Source organism: Pinus tabuliformis, chromosome 5_2 (genome assembly GCF_031772625.1).
Source record: "Pinus tabuliformis cultivar Carrire ecotype Pingquan chromosome 5_2, CPIR1, whole genome shotgun sequence".
NCBI classification, from domain to species: Eukaryota; Viridiplantae; Streptophyta; class Pinopsida; order Pinales; family Pinaceae; genus Pinus; species Pinus tabuliformis.
In genome coordinates, this window is record NC_142306.1 from 945,020,475 (window position 1) to 945,034,385 (window position 13,911).

The 13,911-nt window shown below is 36.3% G+C and overlaps 1 long non-coding RNA gene across 1 annotated transcript; it reads left to right on the top strand.

The window, feature by feature from the left end:
* The first annotated feature begins 2,130 nt into the window (after positions 1 to 2,130).
* LOC149162379 (uncharacterized) lies at positions 2,131 to 8,394 on the top strand. Its single transcript, XR_016261869.1, has 3 exons — positions 2,131 to 2,209; positions 8,157 to 8,252; positions 8,350 to 8,394. It is a non-coding gene; the product is annotated as an uncharacterized LOC149162379 (long non-coding RNA).
* The last annotated feature ends 5,517 nt before the right edge of the window (positions 8,395 to 13,911 follow it).

Consider the following 13,911-nt stretch of genomic DNA (forward strand, 5'->3'; position numbering starts at 1 on the left):
GAATCGTACCCGCACAATGTCTACTCAATCTTTCTTTTAAAAAAAGTAAATATTTTATTCACTGTGACTGTAGTCACAGACACACAGATCCATTCCACAGTCATTTCAAGTCTTATCGGCATCTTCCACCTTTTGTCTTTCTAGAGCCTCTAGAATATATTCGATATCCACTTCCCCTAGAATGGGGTCTGGCTAAGCATCTTCGTACAATGGCGGTGCTGGATCAACCTCTTTAGTTTTTTATGATTGTCTGGATTTGATATTTTTTATTTACCCATCATGTCGTATCTTTGTTTTTTGCATAGGGCACCTGCATGTACTAGGCTATCTACTTTGAAATTTTGAATCCAGCTTTTATCAGCATTTAGATGTTTGACATGATTGACAAGTAGTTCTATTCCAGCAAGATTAGAGAAATCGATTTGTTTATCAATTGAGTGTTTTATCCATTGCATACAAGGTTAATTTTAGGGGCGAATAATCGCCCAAAGGCGAAATTTAAGGCTTTTTATATTTTAATGGGGCGAATTTTTAATTAAAATAATAATTTTTTTTTTATATAATTAGCCCATATTTTATTTAAAAATTAATTTATTTTTTTATTTTAGCCCAGGGCGGATAAACTAACCGAATTGTATTTGATCAAAATCGCCCATTTTGATATTTGCGGAATCGTATTTGATCAAAATCGCCCCCATTTTGATATTTGCTCCTGGTTTGGGAGAGAAAAATCGCCATTTTTGATTTACAGTTTGGGTTTTCTGGTTTGGGAGTGGTTTGTGAGGGTCGATTTGGTCTCGGGAGTGGTTTGTGAGGGTCGATTTGGTCATGGGATGTTAGATTTGTTTTGAAATGGAGGGCGGAGCTTAATTTGTTTTCAAATGGAGGGCGGCTCCCTGTTTTGACGGATTCAGCCCGCTGTTTTGGTGTATATGGCTCCCTGGGTCCCTGTATAAAAATGGTTTTGAAATAGGTTTTTTCATCCTAGTTCACAAATCTAAATGTTCAGTTAGCAGCAGCAGTTTCGGTGGGATATTCTTGCATTTTCAGATTTCAATCCGCTTATTCTTCTCTGGTTTCGGTATCCATTGTTTCTTGGATTTGAACGGTGCAGCAGCAACAACAACAGTCGGTACTTGACCGAATTGTTGGCTGAGCGCGAGAAATTAGGCCCCTTTATTCTCATGTTCGTGTAAAAGGTATATTAACTCTGCTGATATTCAAGCATGGGATAAGTAGCCGTGATCTGCTTACTCTTTTTATGATTGTCTGTGTCCTCCCTTTTGTTGTGTTGTTGAGTTGGAAAGTTATCAGTACTTACCCTAAATATTACAGCATTTGGATGTTTGCAGTCTGCCAGTATCCCAAGATGAATATTGTGACGGAGAAGGCAACTTCCTGCTTCTGATTCCCATGTATTGTTCGTGTTGGAAAGATCTAGGCAATGATTGTTGTATTGTTCATATTTTTCATTCAGCTTGATCTCGGTACAATTGTCTCAAATGTCTTTTATGGTGAGAGGGAGCGTTATAGTCATGTTGCCAAGTATGGGCTGGTTCATAGGGTTGAGTGGGGGAATTGGGTGTTTTCTTGCCTGAGTCATGGGTCAGTTAGCACTATTTATATCAAATGTGGCCTGAATGCTGTTTGAAACTAGAGATACTTATGACCTCAATGATGTGAAAAATTGGAGATACCGTATGGCCTTAATGGTGTTTGTAATCAAAATCTGGATTGAACACAGTGTCTGTATAGACTGTAGTTCAAGTTTTGTATAGACCTTTTGAAAAGTTTTCGAGGCAAGAAATCTGTTGTATTAATATTGTCTGATTTGTAATAGAGAAACTGCTATGAGGTGCTTTGGACTACTTGGGAATGAATTTTTGTCTCAGATGTCGATAGTCTGTACTGTGGTAGACAATAAGATGATTTCTTTTCTCAGGGATTGCAATTGCTTTCCGGAAGATGGGGTATACCTGTTCATGGTACTTCTTTCGACATCAAGTTGATAAACCTTCCCTTAGACTTGAGTTTTGTTTGGTTCTTGTTCGTTGGGTGATAATAAAAAATGTAATATTCATTTGTATTTGTTGATTTTATACTCATGGAACTTGTTTCTTATTGTACTCAGTTCTTTTGATGCAAGAAAGAACAACAGACTAGTTTGAGCTTGAGGTACTTGAAGCGGCAGCAGCTCTCTTCTCAAGCGGTATGTGTTCTAGTTCTCAAGTGTAATATGAGTAAATTTAGAATGTACTGCCGTTTGACAATACTTGTAAGCACTTTGAAGCAAATGTGGCCTGAATGCTGTTTGAAACTGGAGATACTGATGACCTCAATGATGTGAAAAATTGGAGATACCGTATGGCCTCAATGGTGTTTGTAATCAAAATATGGATTGAACACAGTGTCTGTATAGACTGTTGTATAGACTGTAGTCTAATTATGTATAGACTGTTGGTCTTAAGAGCATGCGATCATTGATCAAGCCATCATGACCCATGGCAGCTTTGAAGGGATAAAAGGAAGACGTGTTGAAGCCAATGCTGCCATTGGAGTTTGATTCTTGAATATCATGGAGATTAAGAAGAATTATGTTCCATGCTCAAGGTTAATTACATTAACGTTTTATGTGCTTACTCTACAAATGAATTTGAACAAGTTTTTCATGGAAACCTTTCGAAAAGAGAAAAAAGACCTTGCATTATAGTTTATTGGTGGATTCCTATATTTTCTTGGTTGTTGTTACATGTTGACTATTGGAAGATCTGTTTATATTACTGAGAATCTTTCACCTGAAAATGGAGCAGTAAAGGACATATTAACTGTTATACGCTTTTGATTTTTCTGCCTTTGAGAACCTTGTGAGTTGTATGTCATTGAAGGGTGACTTGGTTTGAATAGTTAGCTTTGGAGAGCAGTTAGAGGAAGAAATAACTCAAACCCAAACTCAACAATGGAATTTTTATCAATGTGTCCATTCCAATAGATTATTATTCTAAACCTGGATGATGTGGCAACAATAATTATATATTTTTTGGAATGTACCTTAGTGAATGATCACCTTTTGTAATATTTTAAGTGCCGCTACATAGAGATGTTATTTCTATGCTTAATTAATTGCATTGATGTGCCATAGAGCAATGCAATGCATCTGGATACTTGAAGTCTTGGAATTGCAGAGCAGCATTTGCTTGATTCCTTGGTAGCTGTTTGAAGATCCTAACCAAACTGATGTTTCTTTCAGAATTGTGGTTCTTTGTCATAGTAGTATAGTACGATGTTCCTGAGATTACCTTTGGTTCTGTTCTGAGATCTGTAGAGAATTGTTGAGCAAGGGGGAGGATAGCTTCATCTTAAAGCATCCCTCTACCCAACGTTAAGCTTGATGGGAAGAATTATCCTATCTTCAAGTGAAGGGTGCTAAACATATAATTGAAGAATTGATTGTTAAGACTTGTGGAGGGTAAGAAGACAAATTGCACTGTTGCTAAAGAATTAGTAAAGCTATAAGACAAATTGCACTGTTATATAGAGTGTCTATACAACAGTCTATATATTACAACTAAGTACAATGAGTCTCTCTTTGTGGTTAATTGTACTATACCTTGGGTGCCAACATTCATAATTCTTGTTGTTGAACCAAGCTCTCCAGTTGCAGCAATAAGCTCGACACCTTTGTCTTATTGATTGCATTCTTTGAACAATGTTACTCAAGCCAATCCTTAAACCTTGGATTGATCAACCGATCTCTAAAGAACATTGCATCATGATGTTGTTCATCCCCTATTCTACAATTTCTCTCTTATAGATGCATTCTTTGATTGTTCAAGGCCTCCTCCTTAATGACATTTGAGGGATAATTTTGCCTCCTTCCTTGTCTTAACATAAACTTGGTTTTGTTATCCATCTTTCACATGGCTGCTAGGATCCATGGTCACTTCTGAAAATTGCTTGCAAGGTTATCTTGGCTTCATTATGCATTGTTTTTTCCTTTTGGAAACTCATCCTTCCTTGAGGATTGTCTAGCATCTACTACCTCAATTTGGATTTCTTGGATCAATTTAGTGCTCTCGTTCTCCTTTTGGACCAGTTGTCCATTCTCCTCACATGCAAAGCATGCATTCACATAAAATTCACCAATTTTAAAAATAAAAGGTTACCTGGCCTCTTCTGATGCCTCCAACATCAAATTTTGTCTTCCTTCCATGCTTTAGGAAGGTACTCCTTCTCTTTCTTCTATTCTTATGACAACTATGAATGATTGTCCCTCTTGAAAATCCTTATCATCTGCATCTATACACATAGCATCAATATCATAATCACAAAGCTCTTTAGCCCCATATGGTATATATGTTACGAGCACTTCTAGCTAACCTCCCATGAGACTTTCATTTATTGTCTCATCGACATCCTCTTTGTGTAGCTCCCTCTACTGTTATGATGCTTTTTCCACCATATCTTCTATCAACAAATCCATATGTTGATTTGAACTCTTTATGCAGTCCATGAGACTCTCTGATAGTCTCTCTTCAACATCTTCCTCATCATCAAGGACTATTCCCTGCTCTGGTTCAAAATAGTGAACTAATTCAACTTTAGGCTCAACAGGTGCTTCATCTTCCTCCCTAGCTTTCTAGCTTTAGGGGTCTTCCTCTTAAAATCTTTTTTCTGACAAGTAATTTGGCCTTCTTCCTTAGGTCCCATCTCTACCTTTGGTATTCTCTTTCAAGCCTCATTTTGACTATGTTGAATCTCTCCTTCAACTCATAAATCTCCTTTTCAATTTCTTCTTTACTCATGCCATTTTCCTTGGCATGCTTCTCCCTTTTGTTATGGCCTCTCTTTGAATTATGTCCATCAGTAGCCATCTTCTTTCCTCTTTTCTTGTGAGCTTTCTCTTGCTCATTGTGAGCTACACTCAAGCCCCTTTAACAATTCTTCTCCATCACTTGTTACCCAATATCTCACCCACTTCACCTCAACCTAGGCTTTTGGTATTCCTCTGGTTCCCTCCTCTGGAACCCACTTGAGCATGCTCTGGTCTTCTATGGCTTCTACACTTTTCTCACCTTTTGAGAACTCCACTTGTTCTCTTCTCTTTGAGGACCTCAGCTAGAAACCTTCTATGTTTTGTTTTGTAGCCTATTTGTCGTAAGTTTCTTGCCATACACTTTAAGAACTTTATTGGTCCTCTGTTACCACTCCTTCTACTATTACCACTGTAAGGATTAACTCCTTGTATACATTTAAAAAAAAATACAAACCAGTTACCTACTAGTTCCTTAACCTCTGAGGTCTCAATATCTCAGTTCTTCCTAGCTCTACACTTGGTTGGTACTTCTTTAATATGCTCCAATCCTGTATTCCGTTCTCAATCTCTTTCTCTCCTCACTTTTTTTCTTAGGTTCCTCTTGCCCAACATTTTCTTGGTTTCTTTGTCTCAACTTTGATGTCTCTTCTTCACGAGCAATCTTATAAATCTTTTTGGTTCACTGCAGAAACCTCCTCAATCACTTGTCAATCCCCAAGAGCATCAATATTGCTCTAGTACCACTTAATGCATACCTTTTGGCTACTCTCATATTTCCATCATTCTACGTAGTCCATCTCATTCATTCACCTTCCCATTTTTGGCTCTTCCGGTCCCTTTTTCTAGCAGCCTTAACTGTGGAACCTTACGTTATGACCCACTAGTCAATTGCTCTATTCCTTTGACCTTTGACATAACAAACAATCTTGATTTTCCCAGATTTTCCACAAGTTCTTTCTCACAGTGACTATACTCGCCCCTGTCTTGCGTTCTAAACCTCCCTACTACCTTCAACACAACCACCCTTAATAAATATATTCGCGTAACCCACTTAGTTGTTCTAGATCACTAGACAGTTCTCAACCTCCTTAGTTGAAGATTTGTTCCCACTGTGCCTTGAAACCTCACAGAATTTGCTTAAAGTGTGTAATAATTCTCCCAGGCCAAACTTGAAGTCAACACACACACCTGTCTCCTGGTATTTGAAAGCACTCAATCTCAATAATAAAGGTGCTTAGGCCTAACTTTACTCATATTACACTTGAGGTACTTGAAGCGGCAGCAGCTCTCTTCTCAAGCGGTATGTGTTCTAGTTCTCAAGTGTAATATGAGTAAATTTAGAATGTACTGCCGTTTGACAATACTTGTAAGCACTTTGAAGCAAATGTGGCCTGAATGTTGTTTGAAACTGGAGATACTGATGACCTCAATGATGTGAAAAATTGGAGATACCGTATGGCCTCAATGGTGTTTGTAATCAAAATCTGGATTGAACATAGTGTCTGTATAGACTGTTGTATAGACTGTAGTCTAATTATGTATAGACTGTTGGTCTTAAGAGCATGCGATCATTGATCAAGCCATCATGACCCATGGCAGCTTTGAAGGGATAAAAGGAAGACGTGTTGAAGCCAATGCTGCCATTGGAGTTTGATTCTTGAATATCATGGAGATTAAGAAGAATTATGTTCCATGCTCAAGGTTAATTACATTAACGTTTTATGTGCTTACTCTACAAATGAATTTGAACAAGTTTTTCATGGAAACCTTTCGAAAAGAGAAAAAAGACCTTGCATTATAGTTTATTGGTGGATTCCTATATTTTCTTGGTTGTTGTTACATGTTGACTATTGGAAGATCTGTTTATATTACTGAGAATCTTTCACCTGAAAATGGAGCAGTAAAGGACATATTAACTATTATACGCTTTTGATTTTTCTGCCTTTGAGAACCTTGTGAGTTGTATGTCATTGAAGGGTGACTTGGTTTGAATAGTTAGCTTTGGAGAGCAGTTAGAGGAAGAAATAACTCAAACCCAAACTCAACAATGGAATTTTTATCAATGTGTCCATTCCAATAGATTATTATTCTAAACTTGGATGATGTGGCAACAATAATTATATATTTTTTGGAATGTACCTAAGTGAATGATCACCTTTTGTAATATTTTAAGTGCCGCTACATAGAGATGTCATTTCTATGCTTAATTAATTGCATTGATGTGCCATAGAGCAATGCAATGCATCTGGATACTTGAAGTCTTGGAATTGCAGAGCAGCATTTGCTTGATTCCTTGGTAACTGTTTGAAGATCCTAACCAAACTGATGTTTCTTTCAGAATTGTGGTTCTTTGTCATAGTAGTATAGTACGCTGTTCCTGAGATTACCTTTGGTTCTGTTCTGAGATCTGTAGAGAATTGTTGAGCAAGGGGGAGGATAGCTTCATCTTAAAGCATCCCTCTACCCAACGTTAAGCTTGATGGGAAGAATTATCCTATCTTCAAGTGAAGGGTGCTAAACATATAATTGAAGAATTGATTGTTAAGACTTGTGGAGGGTAAGAAGACAAATTGCACTGTTGCTAAAGAATTAGTAAAGCTTTTGGCGCACAATGAAGATGTGCAGTACATTATAAGTTTTACTATTGCAGATCATATTGGTCCTCAAATTAGAAGTTTGATTAGTCCTTGTAAGATTTGGACTAGGATTCTCTAACAGAACAAGGATTCTCTATTCTAGGAAATGACTGTATGCATTTTAAATGATTGGTTGTGTATATCACTGTTTATACGATACGTATTCAGGATGTGCAAGATCAATTTGGAGTAGTTGATGATAGAATTGATCCTAAAGTTCGTAGTGCCACTGTTCCAATGGTTGAAAAAAATGTTTCAGCCATTTGTGACCAGTGTGAATGCCACTGATAAAGTGGCTAACTTTCTTGGTGGAATGTTACTGCAGAAAGAACATTGCTGGAACAGATTCACTTAAAAGAGTGTATACCGAGCACTTACACTGAAATCACTAAGAAGAAAGGGAAGAAGTCTGCATAGAAAATTTTAAAGGAAACTTCACAAAAAACCCTTGAAAAATGATGTTGTATCAAGCAGGGCCATTATTGCAGAGATTGTGTCAAGGCCCATTACCACAGTAAATATATATTATTTAGAACTATGTTGTAATTTTTGTCAGGGTTCATGTTTAGGTTCAACTATCACTGGCTACCCTATTCTGGAAGAGCTTTTGCTCTCCTGAAGACATCATGATCTAACTCTTCATTCTTTGTTTTCACCTCCATAAAAAATCTCTAGTGGATTCATAAATTTTCCTTTTATTGTGACAGACTATTTTATGTGGTATTGTTGGCATACCTCCTTCAAATGGTGTTATTCCTGAATCTCCAATGCACATGAAAGGCTTAGCTACCCTCAAACATCAGGTACTAATATATTGGAATTATCAATTGCAGCTTCTCAGGGAAAAGACACAATTCAGACATTTTATAGACGAGTAACTTACAAGTACTTTTGTTACAGTTGGTGCTTAGCAAGTTAGTGACAACAATCTGGAAAAGTATGCAGAAAAATTTAACCTTAGGGCAATTATACAAAAACATGCAAGAAGCCTATGAGCAAATGCAGAACCCAATGGTTTATCAGCCTCCACCTGCCTTGGTAATGGTCTTATTTTTGAGTTTGGGTGTTTCATTTTATCTAATTTTCCTCTCCCTTTATTTATTTGTCTTGTCATGTCCCAACCATTTATGCAGGCACTTAAGGAATTGAAAGAGACCACAATTCAGTTGGCCGCAAGTACTGGGAATATGGATGCCCAGTTGATGAATCAATTTTTAATGTTGACAAGGACGTGGATGACCTGCTTCCTGTTGAGGTGAAAGAACAACAATTGAGTAATTTGTTGCAATCTCTGATGGTGGTTGGCTGCCTTGCAGTAATGCCCATCATTAGAAAGATCCCAACTTCTGTGCTTTGGGGTTACTTTGCCTTCATAAACTTGTGTTATTGGTCTGTTTTCCCATCGGGAAAATCAATAATGCAAGGTCAAATCAGTTGTGAATGATTGATGGCATAATGAAAAGGCGAACCTTTACTCAAAAAAATAATAATAGATCATTTTTTATAAATGTAGCTTTAGAATGATCTTGCTTTGAAGTAGAGACTAAAATCAAGGAAATGATAGGAAGCCTACAATGCTGGATTAGTGCTTAGTTCAAATAAGCATGACAATGAGAGGCCTTTTGAACATGATTGTGAGGTTATTGTTGATTCAAATATTTTTTCAGCAGAAAAATAAAGCATGGAGTGAACATTTAGTGCACAAATATCCCCTGTTTTAATGGATGACTAAAACCAGGAGGCCTTACAACCATATATGTAAAGTCAAGTCAATAGAAGGGACTAACCAGTTATAAACGATGGAAAAAAAAGTAGCAAACAAGTTTATTTTATGATGGAAAAGGCTAGCCATTTGAATCATTTCTGTTACAAAAATGTCAAGCTTGTTCAAGTAAAAAATATGAAAATGTGCTGAAGCTTGAGATCCTTCTTTGATGCGCCATAAGGGCCATGCCTGATGCGTTTTTGGTCTAACAAAAGGACCAAGGGTTCAAATAGTTAATGGTTAGCATTCACCAACTATTAAAACAGAGTAGCCATGTCTAATTTTCAAATTTCATTTATAACACTAGCAATTTTTATTGCATAATATCAGGAATGAACAGATGCAGGGTTTTCAAGATTCAGGTTGAATATCACATAAGACAATGCAAAGGTGTACCGGTGAATACTATGGTATTAATGAGAATCAAAAGTTAAAAGCTACACGGTAGAATGCATTTATTCATCTTCAAGGATATCACAGCACACACCACACTGCATTTTCACTTTTCATCCATAGAAATGTTTCCATCGATGGAAGGATTTATGGTTAACAATAGCAATAACTAAAGACCTTGTCACCATACTAATGTGCATATTCATCACTTATTGTAAAGGACTGAACCTAATTCCTTTTTATTTAATTACCAAGCCATAATCATGACAATATCCACAAAATTCAATAAGAATGGTTTAGGTTGTGTAAAATTCCACCACTATATGTTCGTGGGTCATATTCCTTCCATGGTACCATTTTGCTACATAATAACATGAAGAGACAGGTACCATTCTGCTGACTTAACAACATACTAATCTCATCACTAAAAGAATAATAATTGTAAGAATCTAACAGATTTTGCAAATATATGAGCTCAACTTATAATTATATAGTATTTATATTTTGGCAATTTTTTATTGCCATGAAACGCTGCTTCTCGAGTTCAGGTAATTGCAAAGCTGTTCTATAACATTACACCTTAAAAAATTCAGCCTTCAAATCCAAAACATTAAAACTATCCTACATCTCTAACTTCAAAATTTTTAATGCCTACACCTTTTGTAGGGAAAAAAGAAAAGGCAAGAAATACAATATGAAACCCAAAATTTGTTCAAGAAAATAAAGCTATAATCAATAATAAAAAAATAAAGCGTATGGCATGGTCTGCTGAATCATCTGAGGTGCTCAATTATCCTCAGCAGCTTTGGAAGTCTCAGATGCCTGTAATTCACCATCATTTTCCAACTTTTGGACCTTATTTGATCGTTCCATCTTTGGCAGATCCATCATCCTCTTCAAACCGTCTGTGTTTCTTCTCTATGCTGGTACCATTCCCCTTTGTAAAGGGCTTTCGACTGTTAGATGAGTGCCTGCCTCCTCTACCACGGCCACCTCTGAAATTAAGGGTGAATGGTCCCAAGTAAGTAAGTTATTTTAAAATCAAGTCATCATCAGGGAAAACTCTAAAACTCCTACCATTGAAACCCAATATAGAGACAGTTTTTAGGAAAATATTTTGATGGACAGCATTGTGGCATGTCATAAATAAGCATCCACATGGACTTGTTCTAGGGTAGTTTAAAATAACTTCTTGTTTCTTTTGAATAAATCTTCTTGTAATACTAGAGAGGCCACTCAGTTTTGGTGATATTTTCAGTGCTTTGTTTAGTTATGTGAATTCGTTAGATGCAAAAAAAGTATTGGTTAATTTCATGAAAACCAATCTGCAGAATTGGAAATGTAAGCATATGTGCATGAATGTAGTAGAGAAAGGGGTACTGTTCTAATTGAAGTGAGAGTGAAAGAGACCTTTTGAAAATGTTATTGTTTCAAGCAGTTGGAACGGTATCAGTAGGAATCAGTATGCAGAAATTAAACAGAATAAATGGGAATCAAGGCGAATCAAGCATTGTATTGCATATCAAATCTAATAAAGTACCAATGATTCTACAGCTCTGGTTAAGTACTCAATAGTGCTTCCAAGGTTGCAGAACTTCAATCTACAGTCATAGATATTGAATGGGTGTTTGCAGTTATATTGTTCCTCTGCCAAGAACTCTGCTCTTTTGGACCTCAATTCCCCTCAAATAAAAATGTTCTGTTTAATTGGAACTTATTTACATCCTAACATGCAGGTCGATTTCTCCAAGAGAATGTACCTGGGCAACAAATGATATCCAAGTTAAAATCTTAACAATGGAATTAACTAATTATTTTCAATCGATTTCCTTCATTGTTGCTAGTTGATTTTTCCTGGGATTATCGACATCTCATTTATTGGGTTCACCTCACCCTGATTTGAACTTCTTTCATTTGAATCAACTTCATCTCTGGTTAGAACATTTTTTGATTGATTTCATTTTCCAACAAATGTGGTATTTAAGTTACTTTCTTCTTGCAAGTCGATTTTACCGTTATTAGTACACTGCTAGTAGATTTGTTTGACATGATCATTTTCTTCAATTTCAGGGTCGACTAGCTTAATGATAGTGTCCTTTTGCTTCAGCTCATGTTCATTCATCAGTTCTCAATTGATTCTCTCTGTGTTCAAAATGGATTCAAGTAGCTTAGGAATTACATCGATTTCCATGTTCATTCATCAGTTCTCAACTGATTCTCTCTATGTTCAATGGATTCAAGTAGCTTGGAAATCACATCAATTTCCTTTTATATTGTATTAAAATGTACAGGAATGTCATAGTGGAATTGCTTTCCACAACAATACTTCTTTGTAACTATGGACTTTATCTCAACTCAACTGGATTTCATTTCTAACAAGAGATTTCCTTAATAAATTCCTCTTGACAAATTTTTCTGTTATAAAACTTTGCAAAAGCATACCCTTGGTATAGCTCACTACACAAGAAAATTCATTTTTGAAGCATAATTCTTATACTTGCAACTTTCATTTCTTCATATAGACTTTCTAGAAAATAAATTGCATGTAAAGAGTCTATATTCCACTCTTGGATTCATTTTGTTCGAGAGTTATGTGAAGGACTAACGAACCTAGTAGTCACAGGACGAAACAAACCCTGAGGCAGTAAAAATTTGTACATGGGTCCACATTTGCTCCCGTTATGGTCCTTACAGAGAGTGCATTGAAGGTAGGTATGTTGCAGTTGGTAGAATATGACGAATGTGCTCCCTTCATGTTCTCTAAGACGACAACTTACAATTATTTGACAATTTCCTCATCCAAATGATTTTGAATGAGTAATTTCATCTAAATTTAACTGATTTTCAAACTGGGATTTAGTCTTCTTAATTTAACTGATTTTCAAACTGAGATTTAGTCAGTGTTATTGAGGAGTGAAATAGAAACTGATTTTCTCTTGCAGAGAATAACAAGGATTGGTGTGAGCTTATACTCTGCCTTATAGACCTTCAAATACAAATAAGCTCTTGTATCCCTATTTCAATCACATAATTTAAATGAATATAATATCATTTTATTAGAAAAATGCAATGAGTATGAAATAGATCATCAGAATGGCCACTGTAGCCCAGGCTGGTGAGAACTTGAGTATTTTATATTTGACTAAACACATGCACATGAAAAGAAACATCACCTGACACAAACATGAACAGGATAGAATCTAGATATTAGAATTTTGGGGAAAAACAATTGTGCCTTAACAGAGAGCTTCTTATCCTACACCACACATTTCACTCTTTCAAGGTGGAGTTACAAACTGAACATGCAATGACTGAGCTGCATGGTCACCAAAGTTGTAACACACCCAAAACAACAATGCTTCATATCGGCTTCTCAATTATGTGTGTTTAGCATTAGTGATATAGTCTCTTCTGAACTTTTATTTCAAGTAGAAATTTGATTAAATTTCAGAAGTGCAAGAAATCACAGAAAACCCTCTAGCAGTAAATTGATAGGAGAAATCTTCAAAAAAACCTGGAAGTTGTCCTGTTCATATTGTCCTGGACTTTTCAGCCAAGTTAATATGTCTGTAAAGAATACTATTTTATCCTGAGAAAAGATTGACACTTTGTTTATCACCAGATGAAAATAAATTAGAAGCAAAACATCAGGTTGGTGACAAATCCAAAACAAGTTGCAAGACTGTAACCCAATCTGCAAAACATCAAAAAACTGATTGTCCCAGAGTGGGATGCACTATGGGAAGCTGTGCTGTCCCATCTTTTACTAGTGTCAGCTTCATAGCACCTGCTTCCATTTCCAGCAGCTCTGTCTTTAAGAGAGCATCGACCTCTATCTTGATAGTGTTGTCATCAAGAGATTTGTAGCTGATTTCCATTTTTAATCTTTATGGCAGCTGTTTATAGTCCTGTAGGACTGAAAGTATGGATGTTGCAAAGCTTCATTAGCTGTTATTCTTTTGTTTCCATCCACTTGTAACATTTGTTTCAGCAAATCCACACCTTCTAGACACCCAACATTTTTAACAAATCTTGTGAGGGATGGGAAAGGCTTTCCCGGATTTGGAAATATGATATCCAACTGCTCCTTTACAGATTGCCCACGAAATAGCGGCTCACCGATGAACAATTCTGCCGACATGTTATTTGTTGCTTTTTTCTAGACTAGCTCTCACAAAGCATTTGAGTTGTTCCTGTTCCTGGTTGGTTTTTTTATAATTTTATAGACAAGTTCCATGTCGTAGAAATCTGAAAAAAGATAGTGATATTGCCACCATGTGGCTCTTATCATATATGGTTTTATA